Genomic DNA, 14,630 nt, shown 5'->3' with positions numbered 1-14,630 from the left:
AATTACACCCTGAGGAATGAATCTGCTAAATCCATGACTAGACGCACTCTGTCACTGGATCTTTGTCTTGAACCTGGCCAAAGCCACTAGGAAGACAGGGTCTAATCTACCTGGTAACAACACTTGGGAGACCACAGCAACCTGGCTTCTTCTACTTCTCTACTTCTTCTACTAAATTACATGGGCGCCAAAAATCAAAACTCAACTTGAATTAAGTGACACACGCATCCCAAATGAGTCCCTCTCTGGGATGATGCCTGATATGAGTTAACGCTACACAAGGCTCCTTGGGGGGAAGGAAATACATTATGGAGATCATTCTGAAAGTTAACTCATTATGGTGTTGGCTGTTCCTCACCGTCAGAGAGAGGCTGATTTATCAAGCTGATCAGGGGCTTGAAGCAACATTGATGATGGCTGTAGAGTGATGCTCCTGGATTAATAACAGCCAGGATAGAGCCAGCCAGGCAGGCAAGCAGGCAGGGCCCTGGAATCAGCAGGAGCTGGACAAGCCATGGACTTTGTGGACTCACTGAAAGCGCGCATCTCCACTTCATTTTATGGAGTAGTATTGATAGATATCGGAGGATCCCAAAGCTTTTTAGTGCAGCTGAGTTGGACATAGGTTGATGTGAGATGAATACACAGCCCACAAGATGGAGCTAGTTGTAACATCAGTAAAGAGAAAGTAGTTTTGCACCTCAGTAGGCTCAGAAAACGAAAATATATTTAAAAACAAACAACACACTTATCAAATAATGAAGAGGCATATCAAACCCCAATATCTGGGGTATGTGGCGAAGTATTTTTTAAACCTCCTACTTTGGGCTCGATGTGCCATTGTGTAGTTCATACATGCCTAATCTATGAGCAGAATTACTGGCTTACCTCAATTATCCACTAAATATTAATTAATGCTACACAAAGGGTAGTACGTACGGCCCAGTACATCACTGGGGCCCAGCTTCCTGCCATCCAGGACCTACATACCAGGCGGTGTCAGAGGAAGGCCTTAAAAATTGTCAAAGACTCCAACCACCCTAGTCATAGACTGTTCTCTCTGCTACCGCACGGCAAGAGGTACCGGAGCGCCAAGTCAAGGTCCAAAAGGCTTCTTAACAGCTTCTTCCCCCAAGCCATAAGACTCCTGAACAGCTAATCAAATGGATACCCAGACTTTCCCCCTACCTTTGCCACTAACTACTTTCCCCCTACCTACATGTACATATTACCTCAACTAACCTGTATCCCCGCACATTGACTCGGTACCCCCTGTATATAGCCTCATTGTTATTACTCTTTTTTTACTTTAGTGTATTTAGTAAATATTTTCTTAACTCTTATTTTTCTTAAAACTGTCTTGTTGGTCAAGGGCGTGTAAGTAAGCATTTCACGGTAAGGTCTACAATGGTTGTATTCGGTGCATGTGACAAATGACATTTTATTTGAAATCCCTAGTTTGAAAAGTGTTTTCTGGAAGCCGTACGGCACCATTTCCCCTAAATTGTCCCCAGCAATTAGTTTAAGCCAATAAAAAATATATATAAAAAAAAAATAATGACCTTTATTTAACCAGGTAGGCCAGTTGAGAACAAGTCCTCATTTAACTCTGCGACCTGGCCAAGATGAAGCAAAGCAATGAGCTTCAACCCCTCGCCATTTGAGTGACAGCTAGCAAGATGCACACCCAGCAGAGTGAGAGGGAACAAGAGATCACAAATCTGCACATGTGATGTAGTATGTCATTTTCAGGGAAGACTTTTGGCTGGTGAGCGCTACTTTCACAACTACTGACTAAAAAGGTATGCAAAAGTACTGGAGAATCTCCAAGACCCAAGTAAAACCAGCCACCTTCCAGACTCAGCTGTCAAGGAGCAGGAGTGCTGAGGAAAGGGGGATACCACAATGCATTCAACGCCAACCCCCCTGAGGAGTGGAGTGTGTGCGGCATGCATTTGATGTCAGAGAGAGGTGCCTGTATACAGCGCATTCGGAGAGTATTCAGACCCCTCGACTTTTTCCACATTTTGATATGTTCGTCTTATTCTAAAATGGATGAAACTATTTTGTCCCCTCAGTCTACACACACTACCCCATAATGACAGAGCAAAAACAGGTTTAGAAATGCTTGAAAAATGTATTGAAAATAAAAAACTGAAATATCAAATTTACAAACAGTTGGAAGTTTATACACTTAGGTTGGAGTAATTAAAACTCATTTTTCAACCACTCCACAAATTTCTTGTTAAGAAACTATAGTTTTGGCAAGTCGGTTAGGACATCTACTTTGAGCATGACAAGTCAGTTTTCCAACAATTGTTTACAGACAAATTATTTCATTTATAATTCACTGTATCACAATTCCAGTGGGTCAGAAGTTTACATACACTAAATTGACTGCCTTTAAACAGCTTGGAAAATTCCAGAATAAGTCATGGCTTTAGAAGCTTCTGATAGGCTAATTGACATAATTTGAGTCAATTGAAAGTGTACCTGTGGATGTATTTCAAGGCCTACCTTCAAACACAGCGCCTCTTTGCTTGACATCATGGGGAATATATATATATATATATATATATATATATATATATATTTTAATCAGCCAAGACCTCAGGAAAAAAAAGTCTGGTTCATCCTTGGGTGCAATTTCCAAACGCCTGAAGGGACCACGTTCATCTGTACAAACAATAGTACGCAAGTATAAACACCATGGGACCACGCAGCCGTCATACCTCTCAGGAAGGAGACAAATTCTTACTCCTAGAGATGAACATACTTTGGATCGAAAAGTGTAAATCAATCACAGATTTGCTGGAGGAAACAGGTACAAAAGTATATATGTCCACAGTAAAACGAGTCCTATATCAACAACCTGAAAGGCAACTCGGAAGAAGAAGCCGCTGCTCCAAAACCACCATAAAAAAGCCTGACTACGGTTCACAACTGCACATGGGGACTAAGATCGTACTTTGGAGAAATGTCCTCTGGTCTGATGAAACAAAAATAGAACTGTTTGGCCATAATGACTATTGTTATGTTTGGAGGAAAAAAGGGGGGGCTTGCAAGTCGAACACCATCCCAACCGTGAAGCACGGGGGTGACAGCATCATGTTGTGGGGGTGCTTTGCTGCAGGAGGGACTGGTGCACTTCACAAAATAGACGACATCATGAGGGAGGAAAATTATGTGGATATATTGAAGCTACATCAAGACATCAGTCAGGAAGTTAAAGCTTGGTCGCAAATGGGTCTTCCAAATGGACAATGACCCCAAGCATACTTCTAAAGTTGTGGCAAAATGGCTCAAGGACAACCAAGTCAAGGTATTGGAGTGGCCATCACAAAGCCCTGACCTCAATCCTACAGAAAATTTGTGGGCAGAACTGAAAAAGCAAGGCTACCCAAAATGTTTGACCCGAGTTTAAATTGTTTAAAGCAATGCTACCAAATACTAATTGAGTGTATTTAAACTTCTGACCCACTGGGAATGTGATGAAATAAATAAAAGCTGAAATAAATCACTACTATTATTCTGACATTTCACATTCTTAAAATTAAGTGGTGATACTAACTGACCTAAGACAGGGAATTTTTACTAGGATTAAATGTCAGGAATTGTGAAAAACTGAGTTTAAATGTATTTGGCTAAGGTGTATGCAAACTTCGACTTCAACTGTAAGTAGGCAGAACATTTACTCAGTACTTTGTAGAAGCACCTTTTGGCAGCGATTACAGCCTCGAGTGTTCCTTGGTGTGACGTTACAAGCGTGGTACACCTGTATTTGGAGAGTTTCTCCCATTTTTCTCTGCAGATCCTCTCAAGCTCTGTCAGGTTGGATAGGGAGCATCAATGCACAGCTATTTTCAGGTCTCCAGAACTGATTGATCAGGTTCAATTCTCTGGAGCAGGTATTCATCAAGGATCTCTGTACTTCGCTCTGTTTCTTCCCCCCTCGATCCTGACTAGTATGCCAGTTCCTGCCACAGAAAAGCATCCCCACAGCATGATGCTGCCACAACCATGCTTCACCGTAGGGATGGTGCCAGGTTTCCTCCAGACGTGACACTTGCCATTCAGGCCAAAAATAGTTCAATCTTGGTTTCATCAGACCTGAGAATCTTGTTTCTCATTGTCTGAGAGTCTTTAGGTGTCTTATGGCAAACTCCAAGCAAGCTGTTATGTGCCATTTACTGAGGAGTGGCCACTCTACCATAAAGGCCAAAATGATGGAGTGCTGCAGAGACAGGAGAACCTTCCAGAAGGACAACCATCTCCAAAGAGGAATTCTGGAGCTCTGTCACCTCCCTGAACTAGACCCTTCTCCTCCGATTGCTCAGTTTGGCTGGGCAGTCAGCTCTAGGTAGTCTTGGTGGTTCCAATCTTCATCCATTTAAGAATGATGAATGCCACTGTGTTCTTGGGGACCTTCAATGCTGCAGACATGTTTTGGTACACTTCCCCAGATCTGTGCCTCGACACAATCCTGTCTCGGCGTTCTATGGAACATTCCTTCGACCTCATGGCACGGTTTTTGTTCTGACATGCACTGTCAACTGTGGGACCTTATATAGACAGGTAGGTGCGTTCCCAAATGAAGTCCAATCAAGTTGTAGAAACATCAAGGATGATCAATATAAACAGGATGCACTGGAGTATTTTGAGTATTTTTTTTTAAGTGAATCTTTATTTAACTAGGCTAGTCTTTATTTAACCACTAGTCTCCCTGCTGCCCCTAGGCTCATAGCAAAGGGTCTAAATACTTATGTAAATAAGGTATGTTTTTACATAAATTTACAAAAATATCTACAAACCTGTTTTCGATTTGTCATTATGGGGTAGTGTGTAGATTGATGAGGACGTTGCAGGCTAGCTCAGTGAAGGCCTTGAACTTGAGTCTCTCAATGAGTCCAACCGGGGTGACGCCAGCTGCCATTAGCAACTAAATGATCCTTATAACATCTGTGTGCAATATTAAAATACATCGGTTCCCAGCCCCGCAGGAGGCCTTTTGCCAGGCCGTCATTGTAAATAAGAATTTGTTTAACTGACTTGCCTAGTTAAAGGTCAAATAAAACAAATGTCTGGTAATAATAAGCAATAATTGGTACCATGGTCTTAAAATTATTCCTTTTTTAAAACGAAGACTGCACATTTTCAACTCCTGTTTACTGCTAACAATCCCTGCAGTATTGTGTTCGGCCTTCAACTTCCATGGCTTCAATGAGATGAGGCAGTAGTAGTGCTCAACCTCTCACAGGGAGAGAGGTTTCTCAGTCTTCATTTAGGGCCTTCTTGCGAGTCTAAATCATTGATGCAGTCATCTAACCCAACCCAGCCTAGATTACTGCCACTGCATTAGAGTTGTACTTTTTAATGAACTCTTCTCTGGCAGCACTCCACTGCCCTGACAGGTTCTGCGCTCCAGCAGCATGCTGTATTCTGTCAAACACGCTCCCCTCTCTAAGCTTACACATCACTGGTGTGAAACTAACAGGCTGAGGGTCATTCATGGGAAAAAGGGTAAAGCGGAATGAATAGAAGCGTTTAACACATTACAACTGCAGTGTTACACAGAGAAACCTGATGACACCCACTTCTGCTTCTGGTGAGAATCCTCCCAATTAAAGCCAGTTAGCCATATTAATGTGTCTGTTTTGGGAAAAGCAACACTACAATTAGCCTAGGCATCTACAGTACGCAGTATGTTACTGCCACTCAATGAGAATGGAGCAGCCTGATAAGTACCAAGTACAGATCCAGTGTTAACACAAGTACAGGAAGTAGAAGGGATCATTGAGTATGAGCAGTAATGCAAATTTAGTCCGACAGAGCCGAGTGCTGAGCAGGGGTCCAGCCCAAGCACTGGCCAGCATGTACCTGCAACCCCCACAGTGCAGCCCATGCTCATCCACTGTGTGAGTCTCCCACAACCGCCTCCCACACACCACAACGTGTTTCCTAAAGAACATGGTGATCTAACACACCGGGACAGCAGTGAAGGCGTAAGCAGTTCCGCCCTGCCCTGACATCCCTCCCCACCTTCCCCCACAAACACACCACCGTGGAGCGGGGAGCTGCGGCTCAACAGAAGGGCCACCAGGGGAAAGTAGGTCACGCTGACCCCGTGCTCCGTGTGTCAAACGTTCAGAGTGAGCCAAAGGGACAGGCGGTGTCAGAACCCTGCTCCTCTCCTCACAGGCAGGGAGGGAAGGGGTCAGAGCACCCTGTACACACACCGCTGAGAGACCCAGGGGGACTGCAGCCTCACAGGACACATACTGACATGCAGGGAGGTAGACGTCTCACACAGAGAACCAGTGAAGAGCGGTCGGTCTCTCCACAGGTCTGTCTAACGTTCATACACTTACACTAATGCTGTCCTTCCCTGCTGCTGCATCTCTGCCTCAAAAACATATCCTTCTGACAGGCATCCCAACACATGGCTGTTCTGACATTTCACACCTCTCATGTAAAGTTAAGTATTTACTCGTGAGCCTTTTGCAAATGTCTGTCTTACTAAGTAAGGGAAGGCCCGGACACGCTCGTTAATTGTTTAGATTCAACTCCAAATGGGATGACACTTAAATACCTTCGGATTTACAGCATTGTGATCAAAATGTTTTCCCCAGCAAGTAAAAGAAGCAGGAATGTATATTTCATAACTCAGAGCCGTTCTTGTGGAGTTGAACTTGATTTCTTAAGACACCTTTTTCCCAGATAATAACACTGACACTAATGTACCTCAAACATGTTCACTTTACACTACCAAAAAGCCAGGGGCGAAGACCCTTCAGACTGGATGGGAGAAAAGCCCTAATGATGAGGCAGATCCCCGTTTTGGACCAATCACAAACTCAAATTGTAAACAGGTGTACACTAACAGTAAATTTCGTACTTACGGGCCCTTCCCAATTATGCAGAGAGAAAATTAACGAGGAATACATACAAAATAAGTACCGATAATTTGGCTATAAGCAATGGGTACCAGTCGATGTGCAGGGGTACGAGTTAATTGAGGTAGATGTGTTCATATAGGTAGGGGTAAAGTGACTAGGCAACAGGATAGGTAATAAACAGTAGCAGCAGCTTATGTGATGAGTCAAAAGAATTGCTACAGATATTTGGGTAGCTATTTGGTTAACTATTTAGCAGTCTTATGGCTTGGGGGTAGAAGCTGTTCAGGGTCCTGTTGGTTCCAGATATGGTGCATCGGTTCCACTTGCCGTGCTTCCATCCTATTTAGGTTCAACTCATGAAAGATGGCACCCACAAGGCTTTTAAGAGCAACTTAAAAAACAAGGGCCAGCGCAGCCACTTCAAATATCCATTTTAGAGTGACTAAAGAGGAGAAGAATGACAAATAGCTTGTCTGCAGTGCCCTGTAATCAACATGTGGGTAGAACCCCATGTGATTGACTGAGGCAGATAGAAAGAGTTGAGCCACATCTTCTGCGGTGCATACCTAAGATCTAGTCCAGTCATACAGAAATGGATGCGATCTTTCCGATAAGGCCTGAGAGCCCGCGAGAGAGAGTGAGCGGAGAGAGAGAGCCCGCGAGAGAGTGAACGGAGAGAGAGTGAACGGAGAGAGAGTGAACGGAGAGAGAGAGAGCCCGCGAGAGAGAGTGAACGGAGAGAGAGTGAACGGAGAGAGAGTGAGCGGAGAGAGAGAGTGAACGGAGAGAGAGTGAACGGAGAGAGAGAGAGCCCGCGAGAGAGAGTGAACGGAGAGAGAGAGAGTGAGCGGAGAGAGAGTGAGCGGAGAGAGAGCCCCGGAGAGAGTGAACGGAGAGAGAGAGAGTGAGAGGAGAGAGAGCCCCGAGAGAGAGTGAGCGGAGAGAGAGAGAGAGGAGCGGAGAGAGTGAACGGAGAGAGCCCGCGAGAGAGAGTGAGCCGAGAGAGAGTGAACTGAGAGAGAGTGAGCGGAGAGAGAGAGTGAGCGGAGAGAGAGAGTGAGCGGAGAGAGAGAGAGAGAGCGGGAGAGAGAGAGAGAGCCCGCGAGAGAGAGTGAACTGAGAGAGAGTGAACGGAGAGAGAGAGAGCCCGCGAGAGAGAGTGAACGGAGAGAGAGAGAGAGAGTGAGCGGAGAGAGAGAGAGAGCCCGCGAGAGAGAGTGAACGGAGAGAGAGTGAACGGAGAGAGAGAGAGCCCGCGAGAGAGAGTGAGCGGAAAGAGAGAGAGAGAGTGAGCGGAGAGAGAGAGAGAGAGTGAGCGGAGAGAGTAAGCCCACAAGAGGAGAGCGAGCGGAGCGACGACACGGGGCGGAAGGAGAGAGAGCGGAGCGACGACACGGGGCGGAAGGAGAGAGGGCGGTGCGACGACACGGGGCGGAAGGAGAGAGGCGGTGCGGCGGACACGGGGCGGAAGGAGAGAGGGCGGAGCGACGACACGGGGCGGAGCGAGGGGAGCGACGACACGGGGCGGAAGCGACGGAGCCACGGGGCGGAAGGAGAGAGGGCGGTGCGACGACACGGGGCGGAAGGAGAGAGGGCGGAGCGACGACACGGGGCGGAAGGAGAGAGGGCGGAGCGACGACACGGGGCGGAGCGACGACACGGGGCGGAAGGAGAGAGGGCGGAGCGACGACACGGGGCGGAAGGAGAGAGGGCGGAGCGACGACACGGGGCGGAAGGAGAGAGGGCGGAGCGACGACACGGGGCGTTAGGAGAGAGGGCGGAGAGACGACACGGGGCAGAAGGAGAGAGGGCGGAGCGACGACACGGGGCAGAAGGAGAGAGGGCGGAGCGACACGGGGCAGAAGGAGAGAGGGCGGAGAGACGACAGGGTAGAAGGAGAGAGGGGCGGAGCGACGACACGGGGCAGAAGGAGAGAGGGCGGAGCGACGACACGGGGCAGAAGGAGAGAGGGCGGAGCGACGACACGGGGTAGAAGGAGAGAGGGCGGAGAGACGACACGGGGCAGAAGGGAGAGAGGGCGGAGCGACGACACGGGGCAGAAGGAGAGAGGGCGGAGCGACGACACGGGGCAGAAGGAGAGAGGGCGGAGCGACGACACGGGGCAGAAGGAGAGGGGCGGAGCGACGACACGGGGTAGAAGGAGAGAGGGCCGAGAGACGACACGGGGCAGAAGGAGAGAGGGCGGAGCGACGACACGGGGCAGAAGGAGAGAGGGCGGAGCGACGACACGGGGCAGAAGGAGAGAGGGCGGAGCGACGACACGGGGCAGAAGGAGAGAGGACGGAGTGACGACAGGGTAGAAGGAGAGAAAGGGGAGTGACACAGGGTAGAAGGAGAGAAAGCGGAGTGACACAGGGTAGAAGGAGAGAAAGGGGAGTGACACAGGGTAGAAGGAGAGAAAGCGGAGTGACACAGGGTAGAAGGAGAGAAAGCGGAGTGACACAGGGTAGAAGGAGAGAAAGCGGAGTGACACAGGGTAGAAGGAGAGAAAGCGGAGTGACACAGGGTAGAAGGAGAGAAAGCAGAGTGACAGGGTAGAAGGAGAGAAAGTGGAGTGACACAGGGTAGAAGGAGAGAAAGCAGTGACACAGGGTAGAAGGAGAGAAAGCAGAGTGACACAGGGTAGAAGGAGAGAAAGCAGAGTGACACAGGGTAGAAGGAGAGAAAGCAGAGTGACAGGGTAGAAGGAGAGAAAGCAGAGCGAGAAAGAGAGGGCGAGAGCACCAAGACGAAACAGGACTGACAGTACAACAAGGATAAAACCAAGGTAGGGACCAAACAGTGGTGAAGATAAAGCACTGGCACAGTAGATTACTTTACACTGTTGTTGTGACACATTTCATACAAGGCCCCATTCCTATACAAAACACACACAACTCTGCTTCAGAGACCTCCACAGGGGCTAAGGAATGTAGCACCTTCACTGTCTATTTGAAGTGGGTGTGGGACGATGTGTGGGATGCCTTGAACGCCACAGCGTTCCCACAGCAGGGCACCACCTTCCTCTTTCACACACTCTCACATACACACACACTCACACGTTATGCATGGGAGCGCACACAGACACACAAAGGTGCTAAACTACAGTCTGACCCGGTGCAATCTCACAAGATGTTTTTAATCCTTTTAGTTGTGTGAAGAACAGTGACCCCAGGGTTGTAGAGATGAGGCCTTTCTGATTGGCTGTTTATAGAACCAGGTGAGATGAGTCAGATCAGGAATAGGTTCTACCTCCCAACACACTGCACACCTCACCTTATACAAGCCAACCACATAAACCATGTACTGAAAAGGCCTGCCTTAGACGTTCCTTCATTCCCCCTTCGCCCCAACACACTGCACACTAACTGAAGTGTAGATGCACACAGCCAAGCGCCGGCTCGATGCACAGCACAGATCTCTCTCAAGTCCACTAAAGTACTGAGAGACGCGAAGCACACACTTGAAAAACCATGAAGTCAACTGCAACGATTTTCAACTTGATTATTTACAAGCTTCAAAGGCATTTGATCTGCCTCCCTTGGCATCTAGAAGCAGTGCTGGCGTGCTAGGTTTTAAACCGCCTTAGTCTCTGATCTTTACTCACTTGTATGTTGTTTTAATAAAACATGAACAGTTTGCTTGCTGCAGCAAAACGCATGCCAAGGTGAAAACTAATAAATATGAAAGTGCTATTACACCACGTAAGTTGAACACCATCCCAAGTGATGAAGACAAGGAGAACAGTCAAACATGTCGATCACAAAACCCTGTGACGAAGACCCTATCTAGAACATGTTGAGGTATTAGAGTAATTTAAAAGAAACATGCTCTTCTGCAAAGTGAGATTACACCATAGGGAAATTGTCTTTTCAATGGTTAAATTAAACCCATATTTCACATTATGAGCACAATAAAATGTGTGTACAGAAATTTAAAAGACAAATAAATGCATGAACATAGCCGCCAAAGAAATCAGTGGTCCTGGTAACCACATAACTGGTTCAGTATCTCTCGCGTATCAAGTGTACAATAATGGTTTTGCATTCATCAGATAGTTAAAGCTTTTAATGCACTGACTATTTAAAAAGGTTTCTCCTTGGCATGGTTGTGACACGCTTCAGACACAGTACAATAAAAAGCAACTGCATCAAACAGTTTTAACCCCAGGTAAAGCTGTGCTGACTACACCCACTGGATAGCCATAGTGGGAATTGACTGCCACGGTCATGTGATTCTATACAGATCTTCGAGATCTGATAGGCTTCAGGTCATATTTCATACATAAGTACGGGGACAAGTTCGGCAAATGACAGACAGGCAGGTTCGTAGGAGCGTTGGGACTGGAACCGAAAGGTGGCTGGATTGAATCCCTGTGCTGACAACGCAATAATCTGCCATTCTGCCCCTGAGCAAGGCAGTTAAACCCACTGCCATTCTGCCCCTGAGCAAGGCAGTTAAACCCACTGTCATTCTGCCCCTGAGCAAGGCAGTTAAACCCACTGTCATTCTGCCCCTGAGCAAGGCAGTTAAACCCACTGCCATTCTGCCCCTGAGCAAGGCAGTTAAACCCACTGTCATTCTGCCCCTGAGCAAGGCAGTTAAACCCACTGCCATTCTGCCCCTGAGCAAGGCAGTTAAACCCACTGTCATTCTGCCCCTGAGCAAGGCAGTTAAACCCACTGCCATTCTGCCCCTGAGCAAGGCAGTTAAACCCACTGTCATTCTGCCCCTGAGCAAGGCAGTTAAACCCACTGCCATTCTGCCCCTGAGCAAGGCAGTTAAACCCACTGCCATTCTGCCCCTGAGCAAGGCAGTTAACCCCACTGTCATTCTGCCCCTGAGCAAGGCAGTAAAACCCACTGTCATTCCGCCCCTGAGCAAGGTAGTTAAACCCACTGTCATTCCGCCCCTGAGCAAGGCAGTTAAACCCACTGCCATTCTGCCCCTGAGCAAGGCAGTTAAACCCACTGTCATTCTGCCCCTGAGCAAGGCAGTTAAACCCACTGGTCCCCGGGCGCCGATGGTGTGGCTATCGATTAAGGAAGCCCCCCGCACCTCTCCAATTCAGAGGGGTTGGATTAAATGCCGAAGTCACATTTCAGATGAATGCATTCAGTTGTACAACTGACTAGGTATCCCCCTTTCCCATCCATCAAATGAGTATAGGGCCGTGAAGCATTGGCGGCCAGGCTTATAAAAATACTATACTAGTTAAGAGTTCAGGTGGCCTCCGCATGACAAAAAGGATTTACCAAGATACACTTCAAAAAATGACTAATTTGAGTCAACAAGGAGTTGGAGCACTCAACAAAAAAAGACAGATTAATTTATTACAGCTCACTTGAATCCATTGTTCAGGGTGAGTACACAGGTGACTGATGTTTCAACATCAATCTGACAACTATACTAGTTACTCTGGCTGAGAAGGTGTGGGAGACATGGAGCTCCTTTCCAGACAGGTATGCAGGGGCCAACATGGTGCTGGCAGAGAAACTGACACTCCCCCTGGCTGGACTGACTAACACGCCAGTCAGTCAGTCACTGAAGACCGTCTATCCAAAATGCACACAGATATTGTCCTTCAAAACAGACATTATATAGAGTATTCCCCATGTTCTGACTTTCCAGTTTGGCAGTGAGATCTGTGATCCTCTCAGCAGTAAGTCAAGATATCCGTCTTCATCTGATGTGTAACTTTGTTGAAGCCCACATATAGGAAGGAGTACAGCCACAGACAATACGGCTCAGCTGACAAACTAACAGCTAACAAAGTGTTCATGAAAGCTGCACCAAGGATGTTCCCTTTTCAGCAGAGGAAGAGATTTGGAGACCAACACTGAGCTCAACCTCCATCACACCCACATCTTTACCTGCTTTGTTGAGTAAGCTAACCTTGAACGGGGTCTGCAGACATTTAGAAAAGCCTGTGGATGCATTCAAAGTTAAAGCCCTGACTTCAGTGAAATATTTTACTTTTTTTTTTGAAAGCCTCCATTTCAAAATTGGAAGTCGGGTTGGCTGCTGCAAATTTATTTGAAAGGCTGTGGGGAAAATGAACTTAATTTAATACTGAATGACAGGTCAACACAACGACAAAAGATCTGAGCCACTCGTCTGAAGCCTCTTTTAATCATTGTCCTTCAGAGAGCTCTCCCCCGCCTGGTGCTGTGAGCAAAGCACACACAGTCAAAGGGCTTTCCACAGCCACTCACATAACTCACTGCAGAGACAGAACAGCACAGGAGGCTAGCTACTGTAGCAAGCGGACTACAGCAGCCTACAGACAAGCTCAATCATTTCACTGCAAACGAGCACCCTTAAACAGATGGGGATGGCACTATTAAATAGATTATCTACTCTATAAATCTATGAATGTCAAAAGATCTGCATCATCCAGATGAGGGCTCACTGCACTAAAAAAATATATTTTTTAAAACAGTGTGTTATATATTTATGTATTAACCCATCCACCACCCACCCTCAGACGCAACTTTTTTTAAATATATATATTTTTTTACAGCTTTTCTGCTACTTCTACTGTCTAATCTGATCTCCAACTGTGACATTTCAAAAGAGGAAACAAAGACACGACAGGTTTTCAAAAATTTGGGAAAAACAATAGTCTTGCACTTAGCTTAAGCCATTTGACAAAACACGCAAAACAGTAGTGAATTCACAATATTTGCCATAAGACAGAAGGGCATAATAAGCCTGGCTGCTACTGTACATTTGGTCCATTTCTTTGAGCGATGCAGGCTTGCGCTTTTGGGCTGTTGTGCTATACATGGTTCCCTCTCTGTCTGCAGATGCAGAGGCAGCGCCAGGCCATGAGAGATTGAAGGCAAAAGGACGTCCTCCAGTTTATGCTCCCTGAAAGCCTTCACATTCTCTGTTCCACATGAGAGACCTGATGAAAGCCATGTGGCAGTACGCCATTTAGAGCATCTTCACACTTCCTGTAAAAATACCATCCTCTACACATATTACTCAAAAGGTAAACGTATGTACTTTCTAATTCGACTCAATCGCTACCTCCGGAGGTAGAGCACGACCCTCGGCCCAACAGTTGCCCCCCTTGAAGAAGGGCAGAGTAAACAATTGTCTTGGTGAGCCATCACTGCTACAGTATACATGGTAATACCAGAACAATGTTTTAGAAACAGCTGAAAGGTATGAACATTCTCCTCATATTTAACATGTTTTTTTCAGGGGGTGCATCAGCTTTATAATATTTAATATAAACTCAGCAAAAATAAATAAAAGAAACGTCCCCTTTTCAGGACCCTGTATTTCAAAGATAATTCGTGAAAATCCAAATAACTTCACAGATCTTCATTGTAAAGGGTTTAAACACTTTCCCATGCTTGTTCAATGAACAGTTAATGAAAATGCACCTGTGGAACGGTCGTTAAGACAAACAGCTTACAGGAAATTAAAGTCACAGTTCTGAAAACTTAGGACACTAAAGAGGCCTTTCTACTGACTCTGAAAAACACCAAAAGATGCCCAGGGTCCCTGCTCATATATGTTAACGTGCCTTAGGCATGCTGCAAGGAGGCATGAGTACTGCAAGGAGGCATGACGCCTAAGACAGCGCTATAGGGAAACAGGAGGGACAGCTGATCGTCCTCGCAGTGGTTGACCACGGGTTGCACCTGCACAGGATCGGTACATCTGAACATCACACCTGCGGGACAGGTACAGGATGGCAACAACAACTGCCGGAGTTAC

The 14,630-nt window shown here is 46.7% G+C and overlaps 1 protein-coding gene across 2 annotated transcripts in view; it reads right to left on the bottom strand.

Annotated features, from left to right (window-relative positions):
- Window positions 1–14,630, bottom strand: part of LOC135540257 (forkhead box protein J3-like) — a 144,564-nt gene that overhangs the window by 35,968 nt on the left and 93,966 nt on the right. The window lies entirely within an intron of this gene.

Source organism: Oncorhynchus masou, chromosome 5, assembly GCF_036934945.1.
Source record: "Oncorhynchus masou masou isolate Uvic2021 chromosome 5, UVic_Omas_1.1, whole genome shotgun sequence".
Taxonomy (NCBI): Eukaryota; Metazoa; Chordata; class Actinopteri; order Salmoniformes; family Salmonidae; genus Oncorhynchus; species Oncorhynchus masou.
This window is presented reverse-complemented; position numbering and strand designations above follow the sequence as displayed.